Source organism: Sturnus vulgaris, chromosome 6 (genome assembly GCF_052056855.1).
Source record: "Sturnus vulgaris isolate bStuVul1 chromosome 6, bStuVul1.hap1, whole genome shotgun sequence".
In the NCBI taxonomy this organism is placed as follows: domain Eukaryota; kingdom Metazoa; phylum Chordata; class Aves; order Passeriformes; family Sturnidae; genus Sturnus; species Sturnus vulgaris.
In genome coordinates this window covers 34753283-34767529 of record NC_142248.1, presented here as the reverse complement: position 1 = coordinate 34767529, position 14247 = coordinate 34753283, and positions in this window count along the sequence as shown.

Genomic DNA, 14247 nt, shown 5'->3' with positions numbered 1-14247 from the left:
AAGCTGAACTTTTGTCTTCCTACTGCTAATGTAGTGGAAGAGAACAATGCTGGGAAAGGGCAAGGACAAGCCTGGCTTTCCCTCCCTGCTGACCAGCTGCTCATGTGGGGACTAGTTCTGATGCCCAGCTGGTTCCCTTCCCTGGAAGCTGAGCAGCACCTGGGGCTTTTTGTCTCCCAAGGTGTCCAGCACAGACCTGCCCTTGGCCCCGGTGCTTCCCACCCAGTCTGTGCACTGCTGGGAGCAGTAGGATAAGTCCCTGCATGCCTCTGGCTGCATCAAGGCCACAGATGTGCCTGCACAGACCTCAGCATACCTCCTTTACCACACCCAGCTTTGGTGAAGCTTGCAGAGGCATGAAGGATATCATAATTACACTTTGTTTCTCAGTCAAAAAAGGTGAATTTCAGCTCCATCCCTCACAGTCTCTCCTGCTTCACTCAATTGTTCTGCACCTCCAGAATGGGCAACAAACATCCCCTATTAAGTTGAAAGGGAGGCCCTAAGGAAATGCTCAAATTAGTCCTGGCCAGTCTGAGAGGCTGCTCTTAGTGTGCAGGCTTTAAGTCAAAATCCTCATACCTGATACTTGACCCAGATCTCCACTTAAATGCGACTATGACTGTGATTTCAGTAATGCCAGTGCCCTGAGCCTTCTGGTGGTTACTTTGAAGGAAATACTCTCATACTTTTATAAATATATATTGTGTGTATATTATCTAATATGTCCCCTTTTTCCCAGCGTTAAAAAGAGAAACTTTTGAAACTCAGCTCTAGCAACATGGCTTTGTGAGGCCTAAACGCCAGACCCTGAGTTCATATGCTGACATTTGCATCTGTAACTACAGCCAGCTAGAAAGTAACAACACACACACACACACACACAATACCATGCTGTTCTTTCATGTCACCAAAGGCACCCAGTAACCTCATTTACCTCAACTTGTATTTTACCACTCTTCTCATCCTCCCTTCATATCCACATGTGACCTGGCATCACGCTGTTCAGTGCCTCCATTTCCCTTCTGCAATGTCATAGTGTCCAGAGCAATCATTAGAAACGTTTGAGCTGTTGAGTAAACAAAGAGAAGTTCAATGAAAAAGGCCTTCTTATGTCTTTACTCTTCAGTGGGTTTCCCTTAGCTCCAGAAAGTGAGTTTGCTTTCAGTAGTACAGATATCCCTGGCAAAGCTCTGTTTTCTGTGCTTTGCTGAACTCCTGAACACAGATGTCCCATTTGTGTTTCATTAGTACATCAGCCTCTCTGAGGCTTTCGACCTCTGCACTAGGCAATAATTACCTGGCGCAGACCCATTCCCTCGCCAGCTGGCCTGGGAGCTGCTCTGCTCAGACCAGGGCTCTCTCTGCTGTCAGCCCTTTCCAGTCAACTGGACAGCTCAATCAGCAGAAAATATCAAATATGGTTGTTGTTTAAGCCAGCATTATTTCTACTTGATCTGACAATGCCTCTCCAAAGGAAGATTAGAGTTCCCAAGGCCTAGCCATGAGACAGCAGAGTTAAGATGTCTGACAGAGTTTGATGAGTTTAGAAGCTCTTTTGCCAGCAGTTTGGGCTGATCATGTCCTTGCCTTCCTGCAAGCGGTGTTGTAGATGCCTCCCTCGCCCAGGCCCAATGACTATTTAATTATTTGTACCAAGCAGAACAGCTCTGAGGAGAGCAAGAGAGGGTGGATGAGCCTGACTTCAGTCTGGGGCTGAAGGTGCTTGCCTGGGATGTAAGTAGGCACTTTGCCTCTGGTCCAAGATTTTGTCCCTCCCACATGTGTACTCAGGGTGATGGGCATAATTTTGCTTTTTCAAGAGAGTTGCAGACTTGCCTCATCACAGAAATTAAAATCTTGGCATTGGTCCCAAGTAATCCTTGCCTGCTGCACCAGAAACTACACACCATAGCAAAGGGAAATCCTCAGCCCAAACCTGAGCATTGCTGGCCTCCCTGTCATGCTTATGGCACAGCAGCCCTCATTTTAAGGGTTCTGCTGCATGTACCCAGGGAACTTGTAGGAGCTGGATTAAGGATCAGTTTTTATTGAACAGTCATCATGTTTTCTGCTACAGGACAGTGTAGATTCAGAGGCAGAAACAGATGAAATGATGGAGTAGTTGACACAGAGTCACAGACAAATCTACATTCCCAAGACATGTGCCCAGTACATTTTATAGCATATGAGACTGAGCAGCACACAAAACCAGAATGAGAACCACGGCTGAAAGAGGAAAAGATAAACAAGAAAAGAAGCAGTGGGGCTGACTGGAGAGTGTGCTCAAAGAGAACAGTTAGGCACGTCATCAATTCAGTTGAAAGGAATAACAAGGCATGGTACTTGCATGATAGCAGCACTGCAGAAAGAGTTTCTGGACGACCTGAAACATTCTGGGGAATTCCTTCTGCTTGTTTCACTCAGCAAATCCACTGCCATCCATAGAAGCAAAATAAGGTTTCATAGAATCAAAGATAACTGCTAAAAGAAGGCAAAAAATATAGTTCATGATGGTGATCCAACAAGAGAGAGGTATTGGAGGCCAGGTGGTCAGGTGAGGTTCTGCTGAGGGTTCTGCTGTGTTCAGTAGGTAAAGCCACAGGCTTTAAAGCAGATTTTACTCCAGCTAAAGGATCAGGAACTATCACCTTGCTCAGAGACTGCTGTGTACTCTAAATGTTAATATTAAAAAAGATGGAAGCATTCTGAAACAAAACATGAATCCTTTATTTATTGGAATAGATGGTGTTTATGTGTCTATTCTCCAAAAGCAGGAACGTAGAAATAAGCCAGAGGAACAAGAGGGTAGAGTGAGTGATGGATAAAATGATCTAGTCAAATTAATTGAAAAATGGTAGGGTGAGATTTATAATTGAAGTACTGATATTGATGAGTTCAATCTGTACAGGATAAGAACAACAATAATATTTAGCAATGATGCAGCACTTTTCATCTTTAGAGCTCATTAACTAATTAATCTTCACAACACCCCTGAGAGGCAGGTAAGTATTATTATTATTAGACCATAAGAAAGATAAATCCACAACAGAAGCAGAGGAAGGTGGAATTAAGAGCTAGAAGTGACTTTGTAAGGGGGAAGAGGGTGGAAAATAACTCCCTTGTTCAGTCACAGCAAGGGGCAATTCCATTACCAGAGGAAGGTGGCCTGGAACAGGAAATATTCATATAGGAGATCCATCCTTTATTCCACACCAGAGTAAAAGGCACAAAAGATGAGGCAGGAGCTCAATCAGTGAAGTAAAATTCATAAAAGGAAAGTAAGGTGAATCCAAAGGCAGCAGAATGAGAATGCAAGCCAAGAATGGCAAAAGGCAACAAGAAACTTTGAAACCTAACGCCAAAGCAGTGCTATTTAATGCTGGAACTGAGCTATTGGACAGTATTTGAGTAGGAAAATAACAACAAGGACTGTGTTTGTAGACGCTGAAGAATTAGCAAAGGCCTTGTTGATAAAGCTAGTGATAAAACACAGGAACTTGGCTGTGCTGAATGGCAGGCTGGCAGTAGGCTCCAATCACAGAAATCCCACATATTAAAATGAGATAATTCTTAATTTAATTCTTATTCTCTCCTCTTCTGTGTGAGAGAAAACAGAAATATTGAAGGGGAAAAAATAGGAAGCAGGCATAACAATAATCTCCCAAAGAAGGTAGGAGCTTGTGTGGGCAAAATTGGAAGAGCCCTGGATCAAATTGAGATTTGTCTTGATTTTTGTGTGCTGAGGGCCTTGTGTTTTAGAAGTCAGTGCAAGCACAGATACGGTTGGAAATAACAAAAATGTGCAATGCATAGAAATTTTGCCTGAGATCTGCCCAATTTTGGCAGTTAAAAAAACAAAATAAAAAAGTCACTAAATTGGCTAATTTAAGTTCTTCCTATTACTTCTCTGCACTTTTCTGTCAGTAAAATGGATATAGATCCAAATTTAACTTGAAGTTTAACCTGATGTGTTACTATGGTGTTCATGTGTGCCTTCAAATTACCAGTCATATTATTTTAAAACACGGAGATTCTCAAACTTAAAAATGGGTATTTGCTGAGGTCAGGATTTCTGTTATGAACAAACCAGAGAGCCTAAAGACTGACAAGTGACCACAAGGATAAGAGAAAATCTAATGAGATAATAGGACCTCTCTACAAAGTTCGGCAGTATTTAGCCTGTATGTCAAAGCCAACAGTGAGATTCTTTAAGTTTTTCTATCAAAGCAGGAAAAGAGTGTGACTGTGATGAGGAATTCCACAATTACTTATGGAGATAGTCAGGCTAGAGACCTGAGAGACTGCAGGTTCTCCTTTACACTGATATCAGGACTGGATTTTTCCACATCCTTTCAATACATTTTCCATCTTAAATCTAGTTGAAGCCTTGTTTTTTGGATTTTTTTATAATGTGATTAACAAAAAAGAAAAAAAAATTGCACCTTTTTTCTCCAGAGAAAATCTTATGCATATTTTGTTGACATGCAGAACTTATTTCTTGTCACACTTCCTCATGCACAGAGGGGTAAGCTAGGAATTTTTAAGAAAGCAAACCTTTCCCTGGGATGCATCCCAAAGCAAAAGGCCTGGTTTGGACCAAAGGCACATATAACATATAGCATTGCAGCAGCCTGCAGGAAAAGGGAACCCCAGCGATTTTTTCCTTTAGATGTTAGAATTTAGGTCTTGCACTCCTTTAGCTTTCCCTATCTTTTTTTTTTTTTTTTTTTTTTTTTTTTTAAGGAAAAAGTGAGATACTGATTTGTTTTTAAGTGGCAGGGGAGGAAGCTCTCCCCGTACACGAGAAGAATCACAGCTGGGGTCAGCAATTAGAGGTCTCCATGCAAGCTGGAGCCTTTTGCACCATAAAGGTGTGCCACCAAGATGCCCACAGTGTTTTTTCAATCCACGTGTTTTCATGGCTGTGTCAGAGATGTTATAAACCCTGACATGTGACTTATGCAGCAATATCACAACTTCACACCGAGTCTGGTCACCCAGGGTGAGAAGCAGCACTCCTGCCCTCAAAATTGTGCTGTTTTAAAGGTTCATGGAACTCTCACCACTGTCTGCTTCTCCCGGGAGTGTCATTGTTCTACCCTCGTTTCCTTGAAAAATAAAAAATGAACAATAAAAAAGAAGAATGTTTGTATTTTTCCGTACAAGAGCCAGACTTTGGAAGTGAATTTGTCATTAGGAACACTTTGGCACCCTCACTACAGGGCTGATCCCAGCAGTGTGTACAGTTGTATCCTTGCTGTGCCATGACACCTGCAGAGCAGCTGGAATAGGTTTCTGCTAGAGCAAGAAGCTGTACAACCACTCGCAGAATATGCAATTTCCACAAAGCATGCTTTTAGAGGGAGGAGAAAAAAAGGAAAAATACACTTTGCTGTGTGCTTTGGCCTTCTATGGGACATGGTTTGTTTATTCCTGAATCAAGGATGGCAAAGAAATCTTTCTGCCTTATTCTAGAATTTCCATGTTCCTTACTCATTATGACTTTTCATTTAATAAGCTTTTTTGCCCTGCAACAGAAATCTTTCTCCTAAAGAAGGAGGAGTGGGGGGAGGCATTTTCTGTGCTTTTTATTGAGTAAGCCACATGTAAAAGATCTGAATAATCTTTGGAGGGAAAAAAAACAGGACATGAATTTCAGAGCATGTGCTTTTGTGTTATTCAATATGACTGATAGAGTAGGATAAGGTTGAAGTTCAAGGCAAGTATGGAAAGTAATTTCTCTCTGCACAGTCACAAATAAAATGAGTCACAGCTCTATAGGATTAAATTAATTAAAGATGGATCTTGTGCTTGATGCTAGTTTGATAGAACCAGAGTTTGTAGTGGTTGTATCACGAACATAAGTGGATATCTCTAGTGGTTAGCTAGTATTTTCTTTATACTCATGAGTGTTTACTATAGCACACAAATGCTAACCGGTTTTATCACACAGTCATTATCATATCTTCTTCCCTTTCTCTCTACTCTTCAGGTGTTGCTGCTACAAAACGATTTCATATCAATTAGGAATTGCATTTCCTTCAAGGGGCTCCTGAAGGAACAGCACCTGTAATGCTTGCTGTTAGACTTCAGATGCTCTCTTTCCTTACATCAAGATCAGTGATTTTAAAATCCGTGTTCCAAAATGCAAGCATTAGCAGAGTATTTTTCCTATTAAAAAGAAAAAAATTACACTTTCTCAGGAAAATTTAGTTCTTAGGACACTCAGTATATGTTGCAAGAAAAATCTAAAGTGATTTTAAAAATAAAAAGTTAAAGACTTTTCATTCAAAGTGAAACAATAGCAATGAAGTACTACGAAGTTTCTGTGTTGCTGTTGAAAGCAAAGGCAGTTCATTAAGCACGGTGTATAGATGAAAACTGCTTATCTAGGGGACAGTGATAAGAAACCAAACCCAAACAAACAACTTTCAAACTATTTTTATGGGGGGAACCTCTAGTTTCTGTGTAATTTCACGGAAAAAAACTATTTTTTTTTCTTCACATACATAAAAAAATCCATTTGAGAACAAGCATTCCAAGTGTACCTTAGCACCAGTTCCTAAGTAACATTAAGGGGATCTGGCATTTGGAAGGTTAATTTTCTTATCAAAACTATACAAAATCCTAATTTTGCAGAGTAGCAATTTGGAAAAAAAAATCAGCAATGGGAAAATGTTGGTTATGCAGCACTAGACATTCAGTACTCAGGGGATCAATTATAAAAACACTCATTCAGCTATTTCTATTCAAATGAACACCTGAAGAGGAGGTCTCAATGGTTTTAAAAGTGTGTGGATATTAGTGGATAAATGTTAGTCCAATAAAAGAGATCATCATCTGCTATTTGTGTGCATTTAAGTTGACACTAAAAAGATCTTTGTGGAATATTGCTGCTTCTTTTTCTTTTTGTGTGTGTTCATCTTTTATCTCATATTCCCTTAACACTTTGTGAACTGAAGAAAATAGACCAAATGAGCTGTTCTTTAAGATTAAAGGGGTAGCATTTAGTGGAACACACCTGAAATGTGGAAGGAGTCTATTTTCCTCACACTTATGAATATGTAATGATGTGCTTGGAGGCACAGTCACGAACCCCTAATAAGAATGCACGAGTCTGTGTTTGAAAACAGACATTTGCATTTGCCCTCTGGTCACAGTACATGGGTCATTCTTATTCAAAAATTTATTTGCTTTATTTTTCTATTCCCCCTCCCTTTCCTGCCCACCTCAAAATATTTTTTCATTTCTAGGTTTTGTTTAGAAAAAAATTAAAAAGGGAGGGCTAAATCCCTCCAGAATGGTCAGGATTCAATTAGAGTGAGCTTACTCAGTGATATATACATTTATTTGTGCAACTAAAAAGCTCCATTGTCTGCTTTGAGGAAGCAGTATTTTTTCAGTCTCACAAATACGTTTGCTTTAGCAAAAGATTTTGGCAGGATTCGAGAAGAAACAAACAAAAAAATCCCACATAGGTGCGTAACACAATATTTTAAAAAGTGAAAATTTGGAATAAGGTAATAGAAATAAAGTGATCTAGACAAGGGATATACTTCATAAATTGTATAAATACTTCGGGAAAGCTATCGCCAAGAAAGAAACAACAAAGCATCATAAATGTTAATACAGGGAGCAATCAGTGTCATGCACCAGACTACCAGTGTTGAAGGCATGGTATCCAGGTGGAGAAGAACAGGCTGTGGAGACTGGTACTTAATGAGAATATTGCATTTCTCCTAAAATTTCGTTTAAAAAGCTATTGAGGAGCTACTCCAAAACACACTCAGAATTGTTGTGGATTTTTTTCTGCTTTCTAAACATTACAGTAGCTTCAAATTAGGCACCAAAGAAGAGTTTGCTAAGTTTATAATTCCCTTTCTTCAGTTCTTTCTCACTCCCTCTTTTTTTCTTCAAAGAAGAGCGAAGGAAAACAAAAGGAAAAGTAATAAAATAAGAGAGAGTAAACTTGCAGCACTTTATTAGTTATCTGAATAAAAATGTTGGAAGAATCAGGCCTGTTTGCTCAAAACCAGAAAAGATAAAGAAAAATAAATAAACAGACAAAAAAATCACACCAGCATTACTGAGCTACTGCAAATCACAGTGAACAATGTGAGCTGCTGGCTACATTAAAGATTTCATCGTCACTTTGCTAAGGGTCAGAGAAGTTAAATATACACCCTAAAGCACGAAAGGAATCCAAAACATTCGGAACAAAAGTTGTAAGCCTAATTTGTAGGGGTATTTGAGCTCGTTGCTGGTGGGATGGCTCCTGGTGGCGTGTCCAGGGGCAGAGGTGCCCTCCCAGTGTGGCTGTGCAGGTGCCCCGCAGCGCACACACCGACACGCACACAGCCGGAGCCCACCACACTGCGCTACACATTTCCTGGATTTTACTTTACTATCACAAGTGTGACTTCGGCAAGAAAGCGGAGCCTATTGTGGCCGCAGCCGCCGAGCAGCTCACGATTTGAGATCGAACAGTGACACCTGCAGCTGAGCCCCACGCACTGACACCGACATCTCCCTTCGAGAAACAGAGCGCTGGGTTTGAACCGGACACGTCTCCTGCTTAATTATCCTCGTGTGCCTCCTATTTGCCTCCCCCACTGGCAGCACAATCAGCTTCCACACCAGCATGAATCAGCTTTTCCACTGCGAAAGCGAGCAGCCTGCCATAAAGTGTATAAATAGCCCACAAAATCTTCCTTGAGCTGCTGGGTGGGAGTAGGGCTGCCCATGCACACACACACACATCTCTCCTCCACAAACAGGCGTTTCAGGAGAATCTCCTGCAACTGTGAAAGGCTTGTCTCCGCGTTTCAAAGATTTATTCACTTTTCTGTTAATTGCAATATAAAACTTCACGTTTGCTTTGAATAAAAACCAGATAACCTGGCGATTTGGATGAATCTCCTTCGTTGTCAGTGCTCCCTCCTTGGTTTTGGTTATCAGCTGGTGAGCATTTTTAAAATGGTCATTCTGTCTCCCTTCAGTCCCAGATAATCCATGAGTTTTCACGGTTTCACCATTATTTGAAGCACTTTGTTTTGTTCTGTTTGTTTGTTTTAAGAGAAGCAGTGTTGTACTTTGATTGCTACTGTGAAGGCTACTTTGAGAGGCCTGACTCTCCAGTCAAAACAAATAATATGTAAAGGTCTGTATTAAATTTTTTCCTTTTCACTATTCTCACAATTTACCACTTCTTCAGCTTCCTTCAATATAGTAGCAAACAAGCTCCTCTTTCTCTCTTATTAGCAGAAACTACAAGTTCTTCTTTGCTGTAAAATGATTTTTTCTATCACCAAATCTTTTGATCCACTACAACAATTTCTAACCAAGATCGGTACTGGTATTTCATACAAGCACAGTATGAATTTGGTTTTAATTTAAAACTCTTGGAGATACTTCCTTTGTCATAAAAGTTTTTAGACCTCAGATATAAATATGTGTTCACTTGGAAAAAAAAAAAGATTTCTTTATAACTTTTGTCAATATTCTGCTGATTGCTAGTTCAGTACCAGATGTGCTATGCTTAATGGTGCATATACAAGAAGCATTCCCTAATCCCTAAATGAACTTCTTATCTCTAAATATATACAGGATAAGCTATCTAAACTCAATTTAGCAACTATGCTATTAAATCTACCAGAACCAAAGAGTGAAAGAATATTGTTAGAGCCAAGCGCCTGTTAGCAAAACAAAGAATCCTCCTGAAACAAAACATGGCTAACCATAGATCAAAATCAATCAGACATAGATTAATTTCCTCTATCAGGGCATCTTGAACCCCCACATCTTCATTTCACAACTGCATACACCCAGTTTCAAATGCCTCTCGTTTTGTTAGTACCACACTCTGTCAGTCACAATTTGCTGCAGAGAAATGAGTTGTCATTAGACAACTCAAGATCAGACTTTATAACTGCATATGAATGCAGATGAATCCATTATGGGATTTAAGAGAAGTGCACCAAACCACAAAAAAACAAACCAAAACAGAACAAAAAAAAAAAAAAAACCCAAAACAACAACAACAAAAAAACCCGCACCTGTCATCTGCTGCTTGGATTACAGCACCTGGAAGCATTGCATCACCAATTCCCTTTGTGACCCTGGGACATAGGTTGATACAGCACTTGGACACCTTCACTGATGAAACTACAGCATTTTCACCTTCATTCACAGTCAGACACTCCAGCCTGGCCCATCAGCTCCTCAGCAATAACCCCTCCTGCCCCTGGACTGTGCAGATGGGAAGGCAGGGGATGCTTGGGACAAAAGGGAAAATTCTCATTTATACTTCTGATGTCCCTGACACCCCTAATTTAATAATATCCTGACTCCAAAAAACCTGGACACATCTCTTTTATTCCACACAAGGTTTCTTAAAATAGTTCACTATCTGTGAAGACAACAAAAGCAATAAAGTACACAGGAAACAAGAAGGGGCAAGTTGCACTCAGGCCCACAAGAGAGATGACTCCTGATGTTTTCTGCCTATTGGATGTTATATGCTGTGGTGGATAGGTCCATGAAAGCCCACAGGGTTCTCTTCTACTTTCCCTGCACTCCCTTATTCCCCATTATTTCTCCTTCCCTCAGCATGAAGGGTGCACAGTACCAGTTGTATACAAGGGACCTTAAAAATCCACTTTTTCTACCTTTGGGACTGAAAAGAAGCACAAGAACTTTTAAGTTTGCAGAGGTTGGTCTAAAGTACAACAAAATGCTAGGCAAAATGGTTGACTGTCTTCTCAGTGGAAGAACAGAATCCCACATCAGTACAAGTGGAGAGTTCTGGTTTGGAATCAGAAAAATGGATGGAAAGTTGTCACAGAGGTGCATATTCAAGATGCATTTTGTCGCATCTGCCTACGTTTTCCTCCACTTTTGCACTTTTGTTCATGTTATTGTCTTCTTACCTTGGGAGAAATGGTACAAAATCACCGCATTAAAAAAAAGAAAGAAAGAAAGGAGAGGGGTGAAAAAAAACAAGAGGAAAAAACGAAGGAAAAATATGATTTTAAAAGAAAAGGCTATGCATATGCAAAGTTGATTCAAATGCTTTCAGATTGCACCATAGAAAAGCTGTGGCCTAGTTTTGGAAATACATATTTCACTTTATTTTGCACACAGCTGGGTTTATATTGGCACTCACACTAATATGCAAAATGCAGTATCTTATATTCATGAATGACTCTTTATAAAATGCCAGGAGGGCACCTGCTTTCTTTTCTTTAAGTCTATATCATGACAAAGAAGCAGCCTGTATAAATGGCCAGCTTCCAGCTCTGACCACAGCCTGGAGGGATTTATGCCAGCTGTACACAGGTTTGGAAGTAAACAACATGCCCCGGTCAAAAGGAGTTTCTTACACTCCACGGAAAGAGACTGCTAATGAGATGCAACAGACTGAAGGAGGGAGCACACGGCAGCACTGACTGTGCAGGGAGCTCTCACAAACAAGTCCATGAGCTCTCAGATGCGCTGCATCCTGGTCCTCTCCACGGTGCCAGCCCAGTCTCTTACATGCATCATCCAGTCCTTGCAGCATTGCTGCAGACACGGTAGCCAAACACCTTCCCATTCAGGTGGTTCTCAAGGCTCAGGCTCAGTAAGTGCCAGAGCATTCGGCAAACTAATGAAATGTACCCTGGCCAGTAGCAGGTGTTGGCATTTCTTTCTTTTCAAATAGATGTATCACGTCTCCGTGGTTTAGAAGGAAGCCTGTTGAAACTACTCCTCATCCTAGGAAGCTGCTTTGTCTGCCATCCAAATCTGACAAGATCTGTATGCTTTGAACTTCAGATCATGATGCAAAACTCATCTCTCAGGATTTTGCCCCCCAAATCAGAATAACATACATGAGACAGCTTGATAAAGATTCTTCTTTAATGTACAGTTGATTAAACATGCACTCCAGAAAAAAAAAGTTTCTAAATGAGAGGTGGGCAACAAACATAAGAGAAATTTCACAGATATTTGTGCAGGTAATTAGAACTTCAAATTAGAATTTTTAAAATTAAACTGAAATATACTCATTATGTAGTCATGTTAAAAAAAGATATTTGATTCTAGCTTACAAACTGGAGTTGGTTAAAAATATATTAAAATCTTTATTCCTTTCACTATACTCTGCACTATTCCTACCACATGCTTTCTGGGTCTGATTAGGATTAATTCTTTTTCCTGACTAAACAAGGCCACTACGATAATTTTTTTGCACTCTTCTGAGTTAAGAAAGATACTGTAAGGTCAGATCAGCCTGAATTTGCACAGGATGTTATTGACCTAACAGCTTTCCATCATTACTGCACTGCACTTGATATACTGTTTGATTGCCTGACCAGAAATAGCTGTGTTTTGCCACGTACCAACCGATGTATTTTGCCAAGTGTTAGAAGAAACTGAAAAGTAACAACAGACACAATGCACTTATAATAAAACAAGCATGTGTATGGTACTACATCAAATTCTCTAACCAAGCCTTCAATAAAATTATATGAAGACACACTTGGATATGTGATCAGTTCTTCAAGAAGTAATAGTCTTTCTTCCACTTCCCAACACCAGACTTAAGCTATGTCCCTACTCCTGCACTAGAAATAGGCAGAACCAAAAAGCAAGAGAATCACTGACTGGAGAACAAAAGTTGTTAAATTGAGCTGTTTTCACGCATTTACCTTTGTCTCTCAAAGCCCCGCAGCAGCTTACAAAATGCTTGTCACCAAATGCTTTGCCATTTTCAGCAAGTATCAGAACAATTGGAGGTGTTTATTCCTGGACTGGTACACTGCATACGAAGTATGAATCTTCCTGCAGAAGCTAATTTGTAACTGCTTGGAGATCTCCCTCTGCAGTCTGCACTGCAAGGTGTGAGTTTAGCAGCACAGCACCTACAGCGATCTCTTCAGAAACACAGCAGCAGAGCTAGGACACTGTTCACTAGTTCCTACTGATGCAGAAAGCAAGAACTTATTGATTAATTAAGTTATCATAGAATTAACTAGCACCATTAACTATTCTTCTAGTAATAAGAAAAATCAAACCAGAGGCTACAAGTGTGACACATACCAAAAGGATATTTCATGCCCTAAAAAGAACTATGAGAAATAAAGTCACCCTGCTCAAGGCAAGAGCAGTGTCCTGTGTGAAGGTAATGCTCTCATTTGCTGTACCATTTTGTACATACAGTGTTTGCATTTACTGTAAACTGCAAATCAGATTTCTGCATTTTTCAAACTAGCAGCAAAAGTAGGTACATGCTTTCCGTATTCAGGTGACAAGGTATTTCCAATAAAGTTCTGATGAGAAACAAACTCATTGCAAGTACTAAGCTTAAGGCCCTCTGAGTTCTATCTCCATTTTTGTTTATTTCCTCCTCCCTCCTTCATATTCCTGCTAGTCCCATTCTTGATATGAAATGTTCTTAAAGGATTGGATAGCCTCTTCTTCGATGCAGATGAGCAAGTCATGAAGAGACATGTTTTACATGCCTTAAGAGATATTAGGTAAAAACAGGAAATATTAAACACAGAGAACTAGAGTTTTGAGTAGTGACTTTTTTTTATTGCTATTTAATTCTTTCACTGGGCTACTTGCACGAAGCAGATAATTGTTTTTGCAAAGACTAGGAACAATTTAGTATTGTAGAAAAGCTCTGGTCATTGTCAGAATACAAATTGCAATTGGAGTGCAGTATATGTCTTTCCCCGTGTGAAAGTCTGGTTGTTGTTTGCATTTATCTAAGATAATCTGATTTAACCCTAGCAATAGCAAAGGGGAGTCAGGCAGACAGCTTCCCACCCCTTAGCTCCACTGCTGAATTAGCAGGCGACCTTGCACAAAGCAACTACTCTGTATCTTCATTTACCCATCTAAACCACACCTATTGTATTTATTTAGCTCACAGGGGCATCAACAGGCTTAATTAATGTTTGCAAAAAGCTTTGAGATCATCAGATGAAAGATCCAAAATATTTTAAAGTCAATGAGAAAAAAATGGATAGGTGCCAAGAGAGTCAATTGGACAAACGGCTTCTCCTATCAGTATTGTCCATATTTCAGTTTCTAGTTTATCAGTGGAATATACACGGCTGTTTAAATAAAGTCTCACCCAGGTTCCACTGTGTACAGAACACAGTTCGTAGATCCGAAAACAGTTAGAAAGCTATAGAAGAATGCTTGGGAACACATGTATTATATTTCAACTCCAACACAAAAGAAGTACTTTCTTCA